This window comes from Camelus ferus, chromosome 25 (assembly GCF_009834535.1).
Source record: "Camelus ferus isolate YT-003-E chromosome 25, BCGSAC_Cfer_1.0, whole genome shotgun sequence".
NCBI classification, from domain to species: Eukaryota; Metazoa; Chordata; class Mammalia; order Artiodactyla; family Camelidae; genus Camelus; species Camelus ferus.
This window is the reverse complement of record NC_045720.1, coordinates 11,740,413-11,760,675: the sequence shown is the minus strand read 5'-3', so window position 1 is coordinate 11,760,675 and position 20,263 is coordinate 11,740,413.

The following is a 20,263-nucleotide window of genomic DNA, read 5'->3' as shown; positions in this document are numbered from 1 at the left end:
AAAAACATGATCTTTTTATACTTCTTACAGTTTCCTTTCCTCTTCTGTAACATTTACATGCCCAATATTTTCTTAATTCAATTGACTCAGTCTTGGATGAAATAAGGTATCTCCAGACTGAGTGTTTGCCAATAATGTACAGATTTTTCTTAACACTGTTACTCATTTATCTAATGCTGGACTTCCGTTTTCAGTCTACAGTGGAGCGATGGGCAAGTCTCCCAACTCACTTCCTGGTTTCTGTAAGGTATCTAGGTAACAAGGATCTATCTTATTGAACTGGGAACCTTCTGTCTCTACTGCATGCACGACATGTTCTGTCTAATCTCCAAAATGCAGTGTTGCTACATTTGTTTCTTTGCTCATTTGTTTTGTATTTGTTTACACTGTTTACCATTTTGGATCATATTCCAAATCCTGGCATTTTTTGCCCTGCTATATTCTTTGGGGGTAGAAGACATAGACGGAGAAGAAGTAATGGAGGAAAAATCAGTACCTCTGTTTTAATTGCCTAGTTTTAATTTGATGAAGACTCAAGTGTCTTCAGCAAGAGGACAATCTGAGGTGGTGGAAATTTTTTCCAATTTTCTTGAAGCAATGCTTTGAGCATGAATAAAACTATTTGCTGAAGATCGGGTAAAAGATTTTTTTTTAATTTTTTAATGCAATCTATTCCATTCAATTTAAAATTATTAAGAATCTTTCCAAAATTCAAGTCTTAATTTCAGGAGGGGTGAGCCTTTGCTTTGCTTTGCTCACTGCTTTCTTGGGGAGCAGGAGAATGGACAAAGCTGCATGAGGAGCTGCTAAAATACCAGAAGCCATTTAAAACTGGAAGGCACCCAGCAATTAGCATCTGTTCAGTGCCTATGATGTGGTAGATGACTTACATACAAATGAACCTTTGGAATAAAACTCATTCATAATGCCGGGACTAAGTGTACTATAAATCACCCAATTTCCCTCACATCAGTCTGCATTTTGGTTCTAAACTAAAATTTGCAGAAGAAATAGTTGTTTAAAAAAAAAACAGCTAAGTCCTGGGGAGAAATCATGTTTGTTATCACAGATAGGAAGATGAGAAAAGAAGAAAGAAGACAGCATTCTGCTTCACACATGTCATCCTCACAACCTTCTATGACTTGTGACTCTGATCCCATTTCTTATAAGGACAACAAGGTACAGCAAGGAGTAGCATGTTCCAGGGGACACAGCCATAAAGTGAGAACCAGGAGCTTTAATTCACACTCAGGTCTGGCTGAATCCAGAGGTTCAGTTTTCTACTGCTATGCATGCCACCTACCTGTAAGTGCTGAAGAAGTTTCTCAAGAAGCGTTGAAGGGGTTTCTCTCAAATCAGCTTCTGGGGACCACATGCGTACGGTACAAAGAACACCCACCTTGGGGCCCTTAATGTTTTGTAAAAACACTAATTCTCGCTCGTTGCTCTTTCCTTGGAGCCTGGCATAATCCGTAAAGAAAAGGAGGCTGGAGGCCAAACAAGTAAAACTCTCCAGTGTACTTCATTCTCTCCCTCCCCTCTAAAGCCCAGTCCTCGTCTGGGTAACAAGCACATGCTAATGCCATCAAATACTTAAAAAGAAGGACTATTCTAGATACATAAAAATAAATTCATCTAAATTTCATGAATATTGCAGATTTTCTTGCAGTACATACAATGTTTTCTGCACTGACTCTTCAGTTCCACCGTGCCTTTAATTTGGGGGGATCAGGACTGTCTAACTGACATCTGAGCACGGAGAAAGGGGATATAGCCAGGGCTGGGGATACAAAGGGCAAATGTAACTGACTCGTAATTCTGTAAAGGAAAGCAAAGCGGTTCTTAGATGGTAATGATGGAAATCCTCGTTAAGCGCTACATCTCTGGATAAAGGTGATAACCTCTCTTTAGAATGCACAGAAGGGTGGGAAAGTGGGAACATGCTCTTATATACACCGACAGTCAGGTTCTCTGCCACCAGGTATCATATAGGCTGTTTCCTGAAATGTAAAAAGAGATGTGCTGTTTCCATGAGTATCTTTCATGATCAGTATTCCCGTATCAACTCTACCACCAGTGGGCTTTAAAGAATCTACCATCATCATTTATCTTGGTGGTATGTGAGCAATCAGCAGGCATAAAACCAGGGACACTTATTGTAATAAACAATTAAAATTCATCTTTCCTGTCTCCTTTTCTCCTCTCCTCCTCTCCCCATCTTGCTGTGCTTCAATATTCTTTTGCTGAGCTTGGAGGTTTCTATAAAAGTGTTTCACTTGTATTCTCAAAGCTCATTTCAGATCAGGGAGGGACAAATAAAAATTGCAACCAGTTCTGGGGAAGAACCACTCATTCTTATTGAACAATCATCAGAAAACTTTCAGGAGCAAGAGAAAGCTTCTTCTTATGTCTTTAAAGAGCTAGTGTGTCATCATCTTCCTTGAGTACTGTCCTAGAGAAGATGCCTCTAAGAACTGCACCTTCGATGGGTGTCCACATAGCATCAGGGAACTAGATGGAGGCAACAAACAAACCGCAAGTCCAGTAACAATAGCAAAAACCAGTTGTCTGGGTCCTGGTTCCATACACACTATGGAAGAGGACATTTGATGCTTTATTTTTTAATGTAGATGTTAGATGCCCATGTCTGATTTACTGTTTTACACCCCAAAGCTCCCAGCACTCTATCTTGCACCTGGCATATATGCCTGATAAATATTTATTGCATGAATAAATGCATGAATAAAAATAAAGCATGGATGGGGGTAACTCATGACATTATATCGAAAGGAATCCAAGATATAAAGCCTTGAGACTCTTTTTCATTGACAGGGATAGGATTTAAAGAAAATGAAATCTCTTTTGTTTCTGTGTATTAGGATTTTATGAATTTCCTAATGCAATATTCTCCGTCATTGCATGTTAGACAAAGGTATCAGATGAAGGACAGTCCTGAACTCAGACGACACGTTAGAACTGCAGGGGTTAAAATACTACAGTTTTTGTGAGCAGTTCATCCATATATCTAAATCTACAACTTGTTATATATGAAACAAGGAGTCAAAGAGAGAGCACATCCAGTGTTATTCTGGGTAGTTAATGGCAGGACAAGGGTCAAAGGGGGTAAAAAGAATAAAGAAGCAAATTGTAGCCAAAAGTAAGAAATGATTTCCAACAACATGAGCTTCCACCCAATAAGGAAAGAGCAGTTTCGTCAGGAACTGTGCTCCCCCAATGCTGGGACTATTCAGCGCATCCCTAACTACACAGCATTTTGAGTGGAGCTTTGACACACGAGTATTATATAAGCATTTCTTCACAAGACAGAAGTTGAAATATCTGAAACACTGAGTAGATGACTCCTGTGTTTTGCGAAAGTTTTGACTCAATGGCTTATATAAAAGCTGGAGTGTTTTGGTCATGGAAAATGGTTCTAGAATTTTTAGACCAAAAGAGAATTTTGTTTGAAGGCTGACTCAGGGAAGTGGACACACAGGAGTGAAGAGAGTTTGAATAGTTGGTTTAGAAGGGGCTAGATTTGGCCTGCGACTGTAGTTTAGGGACCCATAGCTTAGAACATTACTAGACCTAAATGATTCATAAGTATTATTTATTATTATCATTACTATCATTATTAATTGACCACTAGGTCCTTCCAGATTCTTTTTGTTTGATAAATTTGCCAACAGAAAAATGCTCTACATTAACGTCCTGTACCATTCTTCCAAAGTCAAGTTCATAATAAAGAGACTACATTATATTGGACTTCCCCATAAAATATACTTTAATAAACAAGGCCTATTTTAAAATATTTTAGAAACTAACAGGCCAGATTTGGCCAAGCTTCCTTCCACTGCCACACATGCTTCTCATCTCAAATGCTCACAACTCCTTTCCATGAAGATTTGGGTTTCAAGACTGCACTGTAGGCTACAGGCTTTTGCACAGCTTTACATGGGTGAGAGCCAACTTTTAACAAGGGTGGTTCTCCTCAACACCATCCGAACTGCCACCACTGTGACTATCATCCAGAAAATTCTCATTTCCCAGAGAAAGCACCCAGGTTCCAGAACTGGTTCTGCCAGTCATCTCGGCATCTTTCCAGTCGGCCCATCTGCTTGCACTGCTCAGTCAAGGCCCAGCGGCTCAGAACATATGGCTGCGACTTCCCGTCTTGGAGAGTTGAAGCTGACAAATACTTGAGAACACACATTTGGTGGGGGAGGTATATTGGCTCAAAGAAACTTGATCTATTTGCAATCTTGAGGCTCGTGGGGAAATTACCTGAAGTCCTTGTAGGGGAAGAAGAACCCTTCCATTTTCACAAGCATAGATGGCCATGACTACTTGTTAGTATTATACTATTCCATCTATATAAACGCAAACAGCGCTGCTCAGAAAGTTTGAGGGACCGGCCACCACTGAAACTGGGGTAAGTGGCAGAAACTGAGCTGGTTTGCAAGTATTCTGACTGTCCCAACAGGGCTCTTTACGATTACGTTTACTGAATCAGAATACTCCATTTTTCCAACCGCTCCAAACAAGTAGAATTGCACTGTACACCAGGATATTAAATTGTTCTGCGACTAGAAGATGCTGCAAGAATAAATCTGGGCACACACATTGATGGACAAACTATATTGGAAAAACCCTGGGAATGAGGAACAAGGTAGGAAAATAGTTGATATCTAAACTTGGAAATGTAAACAATAGGACACATTTTTATCAGGTTGTGAAGCTCTGTGCAATCAGAGTCCTTTCAAGAACTATGTATCCTTGAGAATAAATCAATAAACAAGATAATCATGGTCCCTGTTTTCATGCAGCATATGATTATGGCCCCAGAATGGAAGCAATAGTACCTTGAAAGGGTTTATGGGGAGAGTTTAATGACAAGTTTACTGAGACACGAGCAAGGTTAGAGCAGCTAGAAGGAATGGGGAAGGAGCTTAGGGCTGACAACACTGGGGAGCTGGTACCACCTCTAGATGGAAGAGGCAAGAGGAGGAAAGGACATTATCAGATCCAGGTGACAGAAATGAGCCTCAGAAAAGGGATGCCTAGCAGGACCTATGGCTGCAGAGGAACATAGAGATGGAAAAGCCACTACAGAGCAGGGAGGGAGTAGGTGTGGGGAATGAATTTTCCTGGTCCCCAAGGGCAGAACCCCATCAGTAACCAGACAGGAACATGGATGATGTAGCCAGTGAAGTTCAGCTTCCTGAGACACAGACTATGATTGACAAGAGTAGAGAACAATTTTTTTTTTGGAGCAGAAGCAGGAGGGTGGGGATGTTGAAAATGAAGAAACACCAGCTCACTTATGGCACGTTCCCAAAGTCTAATACTCACGAAAGGTGCATAGTAAACCGTCAATTCACGTTTCTTTAATGGAAAATGGCATAAAGGAAATAAATGAGTTTGGGAGTCAACTAAACATGGGCTAGAACTCTCTGTCACTGTGTGCTGTGAGATATTAGACAATTTCCTTAAACACTTTGTTCCAATTTCCATAACCGTAGATGGAAAAAATAATAGCTTCTTCAAGGATCTTTGTAAAAAATAAAAGAAATAGTATTTTTCAAACACTTGGTATGTAGGAAACTTTCAAATAGTATTATGTTCTTTCCTTCCTTCTTTTCTACCATTACATCCTTATTACTGTAATAATTCCAGGAATTTATAGCCCAGCAGGCAGAAAATTCAATGTTGGACATAACTGGCAAATATTTTAACAAACTTAAAAGTGTTAAAAACAATCCCTCAAAACGATAGCAAAAGTAAAATAATGCTGGCCTTAAAAGAGATTAAGGAAAGCAACCTAAAGATTACAGTCATCTAAAACCCCACTCCTTAAAATAGCTTTTTGATTTTTACATCAGAGCATTTTGGACAATCATTTAAAAATGTTGTAAAAGTTACCATCCCTGGGGCGATGAATGCGCTTCTAATCTCTCCCTCCCCTGCTCCTCCCCTGCAGAGTTATTTGTCCAAACCCAGAATTGATTTTATCACATTCTTTTCTTAAACATATCTCCCATGTGGCTATAGCACAAAGTTTGAACTCCTCAGTGAGACAGCCAAAGGTTTTCCCAATCAAACTCCAAAATACATCTCTAATCCAATCTCACAGCCCTCCATACGCTACAGATGAGCTTCCAGGAATGATTCACACTCCGCAGTACGTTTTCCTGTGTTCCTCATCATTTCCTCTGTCCAGGTCGCTCTTCTCAGCCAGGTGAAACCTGTTAATCCTTTGAATCTTAGCCTCCATGTTGCTTCTTTGGAAAATCGGTCATTCCCTCACCTCTGTCCCCATAGTGCTTGGTTATAATGCCTAATGCTTCCCTGTGTTATGATTAGTGTATGTCTGTCTCCCTAGCAAGTCCAACTGACCTTCAAAGTACAGAGCCTATGTGTGCCAAATACAGTGAATACCACTGCACTGTGTAAATACATGTAGAGTAAGGAAGAATTCATTAGGGTGGGCGTCCCAAGGAAGGTGAATGTGAAACGAACGTTAAGTTTTTAAGGTGGGGAATATATGTGCTTTAGTGAAGGAGAATTGAAAAGCTGCGTGAGTTGGTATGGAAGAGCAAATAAGTAAGGTAAAACTTGGAGAGGCAGTGGAAGTTAACAAAAGTAAGAACAACTGAGCCTCAATCCTTCACCTTGCCCATACAGCCTTCCGCCCTAGGCTGTAGCCCTGCTTTGGCTCAGTTTCGTAGCTCTGACAATTTCAGCATTTGTTTGTGGGACTAACTCATCTGCCGTTGAACTGAGGCACTTTAATCCACTCTTTCTTTACTGCAGGAACAGTCAGTCTGACCAGGCAGCATCCCTATTTCAATGAGTTCCTAATCACTGGTGTGGTCTGCAGGGCACTGAATGGATGTGCTCACGTCTCTCCCTCCAGCCTTGGCACACAGCTCCATCTCTCCTCTTTGGCCTGCTGTCACATTCACTCTCTCTCATCCTTGGTCCTGGTGCACATGGTATTCTCTCTGCATGGAAAAAACATCTCCTTCTGTTCCCCCAATTATTCCTACTTTTCATATCTCAGCTCAGTAACGTCTTTGTATTATTACCCCTTCTCTGCATTCCCGGGATGTCAAAAACATTTGTTCAATGAAAGAGACTCTGGAGTCTCAATAAAAAATTTGTTAAATGAATGGAAACATAAATGAGTGAAAGTCTGGAGCTAAAGCCCGCATTATTTCCACAATACCCACTATTCTCACATAACAAGTATTTTATGCAAGTCTTTGATTAGTATGGAAGAGTAAGCCGGGAGGAAACTTTGCTCAACCGCAAGGAGAGATATGCACAGTTACGCAGTTAAAACATCATTTATTTTTATGACAAATATGCTAATTTAGGTACTCAACATATATTTGCTGATATTTTCATTAAGGTAAAGTTGCAATTATGTTCTGTTTCACCATAAAAACCTGCACTTGTATAGGCAATTTACAGCAGCACTGTATTTTCTCTGACTCTAGCTCATTGAAATCTTGTAAGGGCCCTATGATGTGGCTGTTAATGCAACATATCCCTGACTGTCACTGGTTTAACTAAGCATTTTATCAATGCACCAGTGACTCAGACAGTACAGAACTTAAAGTCATTTGTAATTTTGCTGAGATAAGATCTTGAAACTCATGTTTCGTTTAACTAGTCAGTAAGCCTGATTAGCCACTGAACATACTCGGGCCATCATGGTTTTGTTTTTCTTTAATCAAGTGGAAATTTAAGCAAAATGCTGGTGAACAAGTGACAAGAAAGTGGAAGTATCTAAGAAAGTTAACGGTTCTTGGCTGGGGGCAAATGACAGGCTACAGTGACATTTCCTAAAGTGATGCTTAAAAAACCGCTTTACCTGTCTTTTCACCATCTTGGAATAGTGCCAATGTCAAAAGAACATAGTCAATATTTTTTTAAAAAGTTAAGTTGATATTTTACCTAAATTTTGTGAGCAGGATATAAACTTCTAATTATCTCTTTTTTTTTCTTTCATCAAATTTGATCACACCTCACAGCTACTCGTACACCTCATACTTCCTACTTTTCTAACTGGGCATCTACTCAGCCTAGGTGTCTTTGCCCTGGTCCTTCCTTCTCTTCGCATTTTTCTGGGTTCTGCATTCAAAGCCCAGAATAGGAGACTGTACGGTTGTCAAGCACTTGGCAACTTGGAAAGCAACGGAGGGCAGGATATTTAATGAGCTATCGAGAGTTCTTCTTTAATGGGCAGAGAGAGGGATAAGTTGGGTGTTCTCATAGTGACTCTGTCCCATGACCCAGGAATTCTGATGTTCAGAGAAGTGCATATTTTCTTGGTGAATGCTGAGTGTTTGTAAAGAATAGTCTCCAGTGTATAATGAAAGAAACCGATGCTTGGGCAAAGTGTGTAAATCTGACACTGTTTCCCTTTAGTGTTAATTATAACTTTGTTGTCTCCTCATAGAAAGGTGGAAAAGAAAATTACCTTGACTCCCCTATATATTTTCTCCTACTTGCTTTGGACCTTGAACTTGCTCAGGACCCAGGCTCTGCTTCTACATGTTGACCCCCATTTTGCACACAAGCAATCTCTCTTGAAGTACCCACACACTACCTGGTCTTTACCTTTGCTGCTATTAGACCAATAATGTCAGCTCACCATGGATGCTCCAACTCCATGATCCAGAAGGGACAGCGCTATATACCCATGATTCAAAGCTAGTAGAATGTAAAACTGGAGCTTGAACTCAGTCCTAAGCATTTGTCAGAATGGCCCAGGAACTTATGAGCTCTTAGGGAAAAGAAAATTGTGGGGATTAGTCAATGTGATCTTTGGTTCTTTGTTTGTTTGTTTTGCTTTCCCTTCCATCATCTGCTTGTTTTTCTAGTTATCTTCTTCCTCTCTCTCTCCTTGACAAATGTAATACTTCTGCCATTTGCAGAGAAAAGCTTCTCTTACACTGTCCCAAACTATGCCACATGTTGAGAGCCTTGTCTCTTCCTTGAGAAGAACTCAAGGTTCTTCTATATTCTTCTCAGACAGGTGTGGAAAGACAGCACTGAGTGTGGATTTTGGAGTCAGGTAGCCCAGGGTTTGATTTCCAGCTCTGTTTTGTGCTGGCTTTCGAGGAACAAACCTAAGTCCATGTTCATGTGGATGATGTAATAGATGTCTGGTTTACTTTACTTATCCCTCATGAACACCCATCCCTCTTACTTCAAAGCAATTTCATATGCTGATCTCTTCCGGGTGTTAATTTATTTCCATAACTTAACACTATTAACATTTTAGCTGGAAGTCTCTAGAAAGCTGCAACACAGAGGACTCCAGTCAGAGTTCTCCAGGTGACCATTCTGCCATGACAGAAGTATCCTCCTCCATCTGTGCTGTCCAGGAGGGTGGCCACTGATCACATGAGGCTATTGAGCAATTAACATGTGTCTAGTACAACTGAGAAACTGAATTTTTACTTTTATTATGATGTTAATTATTTTAAATTTAAACTTAAATAGCCACATGTGGAAAGGGCTACTGTATTGAACAGAACAGTCTTAAGTGATAAAATTTCAGACATTATGACAGGCTCATGGGATAAATATTTATGTGAACAGGCAACTTTCCAGCACCTCTCAACTCCTGGAAATCATATCCACTCTGCCCATCCCTCACCTACATGACTAAAAAACCTCCAAAGTGGTGTGCATTTAGGTATACATAAGGTTATCATTGTTACTAACTTTAAAAACACATCTGTATTATTTTCTAATTATCCTGATTGTTCTTTTATTTTCCTTTGTTCAAGAAAAATGTCAAAATGAATTCAGAAGAGAAGCCAGTTTACAGTCATCATTAATTTCATTTAGTAGGTCATCTCCTCGGCCCCTGCTACTGTTTCTTTCTCCTTATAAATGCATTTTCACTCCTTTAATTCTCTTGAAGTAGGTTTAACTCACTATTGATGGTCTGATCTCAGCTCTTTATTGAGTCAGAATCTTGCAGTTTGGGAATTTTCCCTGGTGGAACAGTTGCTTTGAATAAGGGATGCATTCCCTATATTTCTTCTACTTGGATGGGGCATCATTTAATAAATTACTGCTTAGACTTTATACATAGAAGTTCAAAAAAACCTGGAATAAAATAAGTCAACTTTTATTGAATTTTGTATATACACATTTTATCAGGATCACACAAGGTTCGCCTTACAAGATAGTGAGGTCCTTGTCCCTGGAATCATCTAAGCAATGGTGTGAGGTCAAGTTTTAGGTATTCTAACGATATGAATTTTGACTCGAGGTTCTTGGCACTTAAATGGTAGACTATCTGGAAGTTTGCCTCAATTTCTTAGACTCTGTCCAGTAGAATTTCTCCTACTGTGATGTTTCTGATTTTCCCTCTTGGTTTGTTTGTTTCTTTCTTTAACTTTCTGCCACATTTTCCTGGATTTCTTTGGGGAGGATGGCTTCCTCCATCAATAGCATCAATGATTGCTCCCCCAGAGTCCTCTTCTCAGCCTTCTTTCTGTAACAGTCTCCATATTCCCTTTGTGAGACTGCATCTACTGCCATAGGTCTACCTGCAACACGGAACTGATGCCTGCCAGACACGTCCCTAAGCCAGGTTCTCCATGCACACATAGAAGTGTCTGCTTAGGGGTTTCCACCTGAATGTCCCACAAGGGACACACAAAATATATCAAAAACTTAACACATCATCATCCTCAAGCCACCCGAAACATCTATTTCTCCTACATTTCCTATTTAGATGGATGATGCTACGAAGTTGCCTAGGCTCAGAACCTGGGAGTCATTCTTGCCTTTTCCTCCTTCTGCTCCCTCTCCCATCTAAAAGGTCACCAGATCCTGCCTATTCTACTACCATTCATTAATGTATTCATTCAGCAAATATTTATTCTGTGCATGGTATGAGCCACGTCCTCTACTAGAGGCTGTGAGTGGAGAGGTAAGCTAGACAGACACAGTCCCTGCCCAGATGAAGCTTATAGGCAATTAGGGAGAGATATACTTAAAATTAAACCAAAAAAAAAATCACATAAATAAAAGTAATTTGCAGTCCACATGGGCTAGAACTGATCTAGCCTCTCATGAATCCTTGCTCCTAGAAAAATTGTCAAAAATGGCCCTGAATACCTATTTGCACATAAAAAGAACATAGATACCAATACTCTGGGATTCTTTTCAAATAAATGACTGCTTATCTATACAAATTGCTTGGAGTCTGCATCATTTGTGCATTGAAGAGGCTCTTTTTTGAAGATTCATTTTATTGATAGAATTCGTTTAGTCTAACCTCTAACTCCAAAGATTCACATCTTCAATGGCATGACCTGTTTTTGAGCCATCAAGCACTGGACAAGCTCATACCCTCACAAGTCAGCCCAATGTATTTTTTAATAAATTTGTCTGTTAGAAAGTTCTCCCTGAAACTCCTATCCACTGCTGTTGTTCTGGAGTTACATAACACCTCCAGGGTTTCCTCTTGTGACTGTGTCTCAGACACTAGAAGATAATTAACTGAAGGCTTTATTCTCCAAACCATTTTTTCTCAATTCTTTCCCATGACCCTCATGTAAATGATACAATCCCCAGATCTTACACTGGCCAAATCCTAAAGGCACCCTAATTTGTAAATGTCCATATTAAAATGGGATATCCAGAACTGATCACAAAGTTCCAGATGTGATATGAGTGGCTGTGATCCCAATGTTGATGGTGATAAAAATCCTAAATACTACTTATGGTATGCTCCCTAGGAGCCACACATGGAAGTAACTTAATTATCCCATTTGAAACTCACTATAACTTTACAGATGGCATACACTTGTTACCATTTTTGCTGATGTGGAAGTTAAGACTCAGAGAGGTCACATGACCTAATCAGTTGCAAATGGCTTGCAAGTGGCAGAAGTCATATAGTGTGAGAAGAAGAAGAGATGTCACTCCTTAGAGTGACATCACTTAGAGTGACATCACTCCCTAGAACTTGTGCCCCCAGTCTCTCTAAATACTACAGGGACTAAAATGAAAAGGAAAACAAACAGAAAATAAAATTAAGATTCCTTTTGAAAAACTAACTATGAAATTTCCTTCTTGAAGAGTCACATGCATAACAGCTATTTCAGGATAGCTTATGGATGTAAGCTATTAAGAATTTAAAGATTAAACCCTACAATGCAAACTTAACTTCATTTAATTGCATATTCATGATACATGCATTAATAGAAAAAATAGCAATTTCCAGAAAAATACCAGAGAATTGGCCGACTAAAGAAACTGAGGAGGATTTAGGACACATCTGTGTTAATCACTGGCTCTTAGTCAAGATCCACCATCCAGAAGCAGTCACTCCACCTGCTGCTCCAGCACCTACACCTCACCTTTCCAGGGACTGATGATGTTACCAGAACTGGTAACTCCAAAGCCACACCTTGTCTAAAGGACCTGCACCTTGTAGACACCTTCACGGAGCTAGTGTCTGAACGTGACGTTCACTGATAGTCAACACATGATCTCAAAGTCTCCAAGTTCATGTTGCTAGCACATATTTTGGAAGGAGCAACAGTGTCTCCACTTCACTTTTGCCTTTCAAATCTTTCACAAATCCACCAGGTTTTCTGGAGAGAGATCACATCCAGACCCTTATTGCAAGGGAATCTAGGAAATAAAGGTTTTGGCTTCCCAGCATCCACCGTAGAGGCGGACACACCAGAAACAGTGGAATGGATGATGAGCACCAAGCTACCACACCCACTGTATGAACTCTTCATAAGCTCAAACGCCAGAGAGACAACAGGAGTGAAGCAAAAGGGAGATTACTTTGTTTCCTAAAGCAGTTTAGCATGCCTCGGCTAGGTATCTTCTGGGCTCTGCTTCAACTCAAAGATCTTTTGATTTATCAGTCTGAAACAATTTTCTGCAGAGATTTTCTTAAAAACTTTTTCAGTATAGTAGGACTGTACATCACTTTGATTTGGGGATAATGCTTTTTGCTTTCTTGCTGGGTCTCCACAGCTGTCAGAATCCCAATCTAATAGGACTGTAGTCTAGTCAACATGTCTAAAATAAGATTTTTTCCCCTATTTTTTTTTCTGCCTTGGAAATTCTAATCTACTCCAGATTCTTAAGGTGGAGGATTTTTCACAGGGTCAGAAAAGAAATAAAAAATAAACACAAAGGGAAGAACTTGAGACTTTGGTATTATTTCAGCAAATTTATCTAAGTTCTCAAGATTAATTTCACTGAGGTGGCTGCCTTGAAGTGTGAAATGGATTAGCCTGGTTTGAAGCAACAAAGCCTGAAACACAAGATCAAAGCAGAACTATTTTCAAAATGATCCTTTAAAAATTCCTAGGTGAGGGAAAGTCCTAGAAGTAAAGAGGTGGGTGGCAAAAAAAAAAAAAAAAAAAAAGAGAGAAAAGAAAAGAAAAAAGAAAAATTAAAAAGGCAGCAAGGCTCAAATGAAGATTCTAAGTCTCCACATCCAAATGTATCTGATGTAATAGAACGGTAGTGAGACCCCAAGATGCATATTTTAGTAAGGACACTAGCTGATCCCATTGCAGGTGTTCCCCTAACCACCTCTGGAGAAATACTGTTCTAGAGTCGTAAGAGAGAGTAGTGGTCATTTTTCCCAGCTGGAGAAAAGAATTTTATATAGACTGGGGACTAGGAAGAATCTATCAATACTCTTAACAAAGATCACAGACCAGGTCTCAAAGTATAGTCTAAAAGGTGATGTGCTCTTTAAAATGCAGGTAAGTGACTGCACCTCAGAGCTACTGAATCAGAATTTCTGAGGTAGGGATGGGAAATGGGCTGTTATGCAAACCAATTAGAATGCATAGTAACATTTGAAATGCCACTCATACTGCCACCGATAACGTAGAAAACACTGTAGTGCTAGTTCCCCAAGAATTCTGAACTCATTGAAGGGGGTTAATGGGTATTGACACATTTTAGTATGCGATCTCTAGCACCGACCACATAATAATTTATTTCAGAATAAACTGACAACCACTGAATAAAAAAATCAGTCTTTCTTTCCTATATATATATATATGTGTGTCTGTATATGTATATATATATATATGAACAATAAAATCAATGTAGGACTAGACATCTAAAGCAATATTTTACCCTAGTGGTAATCTCAAATCCAATCACTGGAGAATTGTCTAGAAGACATGGTGAGATAATCTCTGTAGAGCTGAATGTCAGGAGAAATTCTTGCCAAATCACGATAATGATGAAAGTTTGAAGTGACATTCTGTTCCCTTTGCAGATGAATCTGTTACCACGCTATGTACTGACCTTATAAAGATATCCGATAGAGAAGATGGTCACCATCAGGGAAAATTTTCGTGCCCCCCAACAAAATGCAGCATCCTTTAGTTATTTGTTTACCAGAGAAAAAGATTGTTATAGCCAACACTTGCTGCTCCAGCTTTAAAATAAATTGAAAGGGAATACAATTGTGTTTCAACATTGTGTTTTTACTATGCTATTAAAAAACCCCAGATGAAATTCCAAACTTTTATTCTAGTCTTTTTGTTAGGTTATTTTGTTCTCCATCAAACCCATAAGTGTGTTGCAAAATCCATCTGCCTTCACTGATCCTAAATGTAACTACATTAATCCAAGCTGATAGCTGCATGCGAATACAAAGCTGGTGTCATTTATGAACAAGCACCTTAGCATACTGTTTTAACAACTTATTCTTCGCAGCTTGACAAATACAAACATTTATACTCCAAAGTAATTTACATTTAGAATCCCATGTCAACAGCTGATAAGAGAAGATAGAAAATTGAATTTTGGCACATAAATAAGCTTTTCCAAAACAACAAAGAAGATTCTAGTAATGGCTTTTATTTAGGCAATGTACTTCACCCATTGGGAATTGTAACTAGCACACTTCACAAAAACATACTGGGGAAGTTTGTACTCCTTATAAATAAAAAGATGATGAGTGTGCACTGCATCCACACTGATTTTTGTGTGATAGGTTATTTGAATTCAGGATTTTAATTGGCTTATGTTCCAATGTCTCATTTTTAGGAACTTATGCATGGAATATAACTTCAGAGCTATTTATACTAGGGCTTCAGAGGATATAAAGAAGTCTGAATTAAAAACTAGGACAATAAAACATATGCACCTGGAGTATACCTTTTTTTGTAAATAGCCAAATAGCCTTGTCCAAATGTAGCAAACTATTAATGTCTCATTTTTTTTTTTTAAGTGATGTGAACATTCGGATTTCAGTGAATGGGATTATGTGGTCGTTAGAATTCTTGATATAACCAACTACCAGAAGAACGAAATCTATATTCTGGTAGAATTGTTTTTAGTAGAAAACTTAACAAATGGCACCCAGTTTTTCAAAGCATTTTTGGATGAGCAGTGAAGCCTAGTATATAAAGTGCTAAGGGTTTGAAATGAAGGGCTTCCAATCAGGTTTTGCCACTGACTTCATGACTACAAAGCTATATATGTTGTGTGCCAACGACCTTGTGTGGCCTTAGGAAAGTATTTTATATCTTTGAGCTATTGTTGTTTAATCTATGAAATTGGAATAATAATAATAGTGAAAAATAATAATATCTACTTCAAAGGCTGTGTTAGAATAATTATTAAACAAAGTAGTGAATGCATGCATGATGTTTAGAACAATGTACGACATAGAGTAAAATCTCCATACAAGGGAGCCAAAAATAGAACCACTTGTTTTCTAGAGCTAACCTAAGACCTGTTCTTCTAAAAATATAATAATTTAAGGGAAATAAAAAGATACAGAAATGACTTCAAAACACAATAGTAACAGTGGAGGTATAAGAGGTTAGTGAAAGAAGACTTTTTTTTTTAATTTTAAATTTTTGAATTTGATCTCCTTGAAACCGAAGGTGGTTTTACTAAAGCAGATCTAAAATAGCTTTTACTTAGGTTAAGCAGCAGAATGCCTATTCTTCTAAAGTTTAAATGTAACATTCATCAAGACAGACCACATTCTGGACCACAAAATATACCTTAACAATTTTAAACAATTAAAAAAACTGAATCAACAATTAATAACTTTCCAAAACAGAAAGCACCATGCTCCCAGTTTCACTGGTAAATTCTACCAAATATTTAAGGAAGAACTCATACCAATTCACAAAGATCTCTTCCAGAGAATAAAAGGGGGCATTTCCTAATTCATCTCTGAGGCCAGTATTATCCTATTACCAAACTCAAGTAAAGATATTAAGAGCAGGGAAAACTAAAGACAGTATATTTCATGAATATAGATGCAAAAATCCTAAGTGAACTATTAGCAGGTAAAATCCAACAATGTATAAAAAGAATGATACATCATGACCAAATGGAATTTATTCCAAGTGTTCAAGACTGATTTAACATTTGAAAATCAGTTAGTATAATACATCGTATCACCAGGCTGCAGAAGAGAAGCCATGCGATCATATGAATAGATGTAGAAAAAGCATATGACAAAACCTAATACAGAATAATAATAAAACTCTTAAAACACTAGAAATAGAGGATAAGTGCTCAGCTTGATAAAAACACTATACTTACTGGTGAGAAACTAGATATTTTCCCTATAAGATCAGAAATAAGGCAAGAATGTCCCCTCCTACCACTCCTATTCAATATTGTATGGAAAGTCCTACTAATGCAATTAGGCAAGAAAAGGAAATAAAAAGTATATGGATTGGAAAGGAAGAAATAAAACTGTCTTTGTAGACGGTAGGCAGAAAATCTGAAAGAACTGACAAAAAAAAATCTTATGGAACTAATAAGTAGTTACAGCAAGGTTGCAGGATACAAGGTTAATTCACAAGAGTCAATTGCTTTTCTATATCCTATCAGTATGTATGGAAAGAAAAAGACCTTCAAATAAACACATAACATTGAAGAAGAAAAACAATGGTGGAGGACAGACACGACCCAACTTCAGATTTATCAAAAGCTACAGGAATCAAAACAGTGTGGTACTGATGAAAGAATAGACAAATAGATCAATGGAACATACTAGAAAGCCCAGAAATAGACCCACACAAATATAGTCAACTGATCTTTGACAAAAGAGCCAAAGCAATTCCATAGAGAAATGAGAGTTCTTTCATCAAATAGTGCTGGAACAACTGGGCATTCGTATGCAAAAATAAAAAATAAATAACCTAGCCTCTGATCTTACATCTTTCACAAAAATTAACTTGAAATGGATCGTAGACCAAAATGTAAAACGTGAAAATATGAAACTTCTAGAAGACGGTATAGGAGAAAAGCTAGACTGCCTCGAGTTTAGTGATGCATTTTTAATACAATATTAAAGTATAAGATTAGGCAGTGAGACTGTAAGCCTGAATTGCATATCTGAAATAGATTCTGTGGAGCTTTGGAGCAAAATCTGCCTATTGGAGGCATCCCCTGTTGGGCAGAAATGGTCAGGACCAAATGTGCTTGCCGTGCTCAGTGTCTGGCTAGGAATTGTGCAAAATACCCAGTCCTTGACTTGAAGGCTGAGGCAGATCCTAAAGGCACTAACATCTGGAGGCTGTCAAGTAACTGCACTCCTTGTAATGAATGGAAGAGCAAGGTCTTTCTTGGATGAAGATCCAAGCATGCACATTGGTGGCTGCCCCAGATATGTTGGAAGTGTCAAGAACTGGCCATCAGAATGAGTAATATACCTAAAAATGTCATTCAGATGTCCCAATTCAGAGCCTAGTTCTTCAACTCCTAATTGCTTTTACACCCCAAGCACATAGCTGCCAGCCCATATGGGGATCTTTGTCAACATATATTTGTCTTGGCAAATATTAAGCCCTCTGTCCTGAAGCTAATTATCAGAAGAGCAATCTTTGGCTGGATACCCCACCGCTAATCATCTCAGCAGTATTGTTAGGATTATCCACACATTGGCTAGTCTTCTCTCTAATTACAGCTTAAACAAGTGGAATTTGGAACCAGCCTTGAAAAATATTCATTTCATTTTATGCGAATTTATTTTTGTTTTGAATTTCATGCCCCCTTACCCAGAGATAGGCTATGGTCTTTTTGATAACTACATTGCAATTTAATGCTTTATCCTGCATCAGTCTTAAAACATCAATCCATTATGTTTCCCTCATAGTCTCCATTCATGAAGCTTTTTATTGGTCATAATTGTAGCAAAGATGCATTCAGATAGACCCTAATTTTAAAGCTCCCTCATATCTTCTGCATTCACCATGCTCTTCTTGAAAAGCTCTGTGGTTTTTAAATAATGTTTACATTTTCTTCTTTTTCAAAAATGTAAATGATCCACAACACACCATTCATGCCTAGAATTCTCTTGTACCATTGTAATCAAATATCATTCACGGGGTAGAGGAAAAGTGGGAAGAGATAACAGAGGCTGAAGTCTAGGGACGATGAAGAGAATCTATACTTCTGTTGGTTTAGGATGGGGGACTTTGCTTATGACTTCATATAACTATGCTTAAGGACTTAGAAACACTTGTCCGGGCAAGTCCAACTGATTTTTATTAAGGAAAGTATTGGAAACAAAGGGGTCAAAATGAGCAGGATAAAAATAAAGCCCAATCCCATGGCTTTGGGAAGAAGGGATATTCCACACAAGGTGTCAGTTCTTGTGTTGATGATCAGGCAGGAATTATAAGATATTAGACATCATATGTGCCTAAGACTAAGGATTTCTTGTCTCGTCGTATTTTGGGAATGTGATACCTGCCTTGAGCTCTGCTTGTTTTCTGTCTGGCAAAACAGAAAGAATTATACATTCACTCTTGGTAAGTATAAAATGATGACCAAAGAAATTAACTGATTTTATTCATCTATTTGTTCCTCATACTATTTAACCCCCACCTTCTAACCTGTCCTTGTCCCTGTCCATATTCCTAATTCTCTAATTCTATGTCCTAACATTGTAGGGTTAGGAAGCCAATCTTAAGCTTTCTTTCTAGATCCCCCAATACTTCAGTGACCTTTTATTGGATGTCTTTGGCCTAATTTCTACTCTTTTTCTGTCTAATTTAATTAGAAAAATGAAAGCTTTAATTTTTGATGTCCTTCAAGGGCCAGCTCACACCATGTATCTTCTGAAAGCCTTTCCCAGCCAATATAAGCACATGATCATCTTTTCCTTTCAGACCCTGCACTCTAGAATCTAACACTAGAATGTGAATCAATTTACCATTTTTCACTGATTGTTTCAGGAACTTAAACCCTACTGAAACATTTGATCCAGGGATCAATTTATTTCTCACACAAAACTTGTTAGACTGGGTTAATTAAAATAAAACTCATTCTGAAGGATTTCTTAAAACGCCCCTAAGACAGTGGTTCTTAACGAGGAGGACACATGGGATTCACCTTAAAGAATTTCCCTAAAAGTCCAATAGTGCCTAGAGTCTCTCTTCAGAGATTTTGTTTTGATAGATCTGAGGAAGAGCTTCTTTGGTGACTATCTTAAAACAATCTCCTCACATGGTAAATACGAACACCCCTGGTTAAACGCTACCTCTTTAAAGCTGTTGGGAAATGATCATATGGTTTCTGCTTTCTGAGTGGACCCTGACTAGAGTTGCCATATTTAGTAAATAAAAATATAGAATACCCAGTTGAATTTTAATTTAAAATAAGCAACAAATAACTTTTAGTATGAGTGTGTCCAAAACATAGTATGACTTACCTGGTAACCCTAATCTCAACTGATACACAGGCTCATACATATATGGAAGTTTTACATATGATAAAAGTGTTATTGCAAAATATTAGAAACAGGAAGAATGATTCAATAATTGTGCTAAGAAATAGATTATTCTTAGGCAAATAAAATGAAATTGGTGCACTACTGCACACTGTAAACAACTTAAATCCAGATTGATTACATTTGAAAATAAAACTTTAACACTTTTAGAAAAAATATAAGAGAATATTTTGTCTTCAGGATAGGTACAGCTTTCTTTAGAAAAGGCAGGAAAGAGGGTAATCAGAAAGAAAATATCGATAAATTTAATTATATTAAAATTAAGAATTTTTGTTTAAGAAAAGACATTACAAAGAAATGAAATATTAAATCACATATGTTCAACAAATGATTAGTAATCAGCATATATAAAAAGTTCTCAAATTAATAAGCAACCATCCAGCAGAAAACTGCAAAGACATAAAAAGCAACTCAGACAATAAAAGTCCATTAAATATGTGAAAAGATACCTACTCAATTATTTGATCG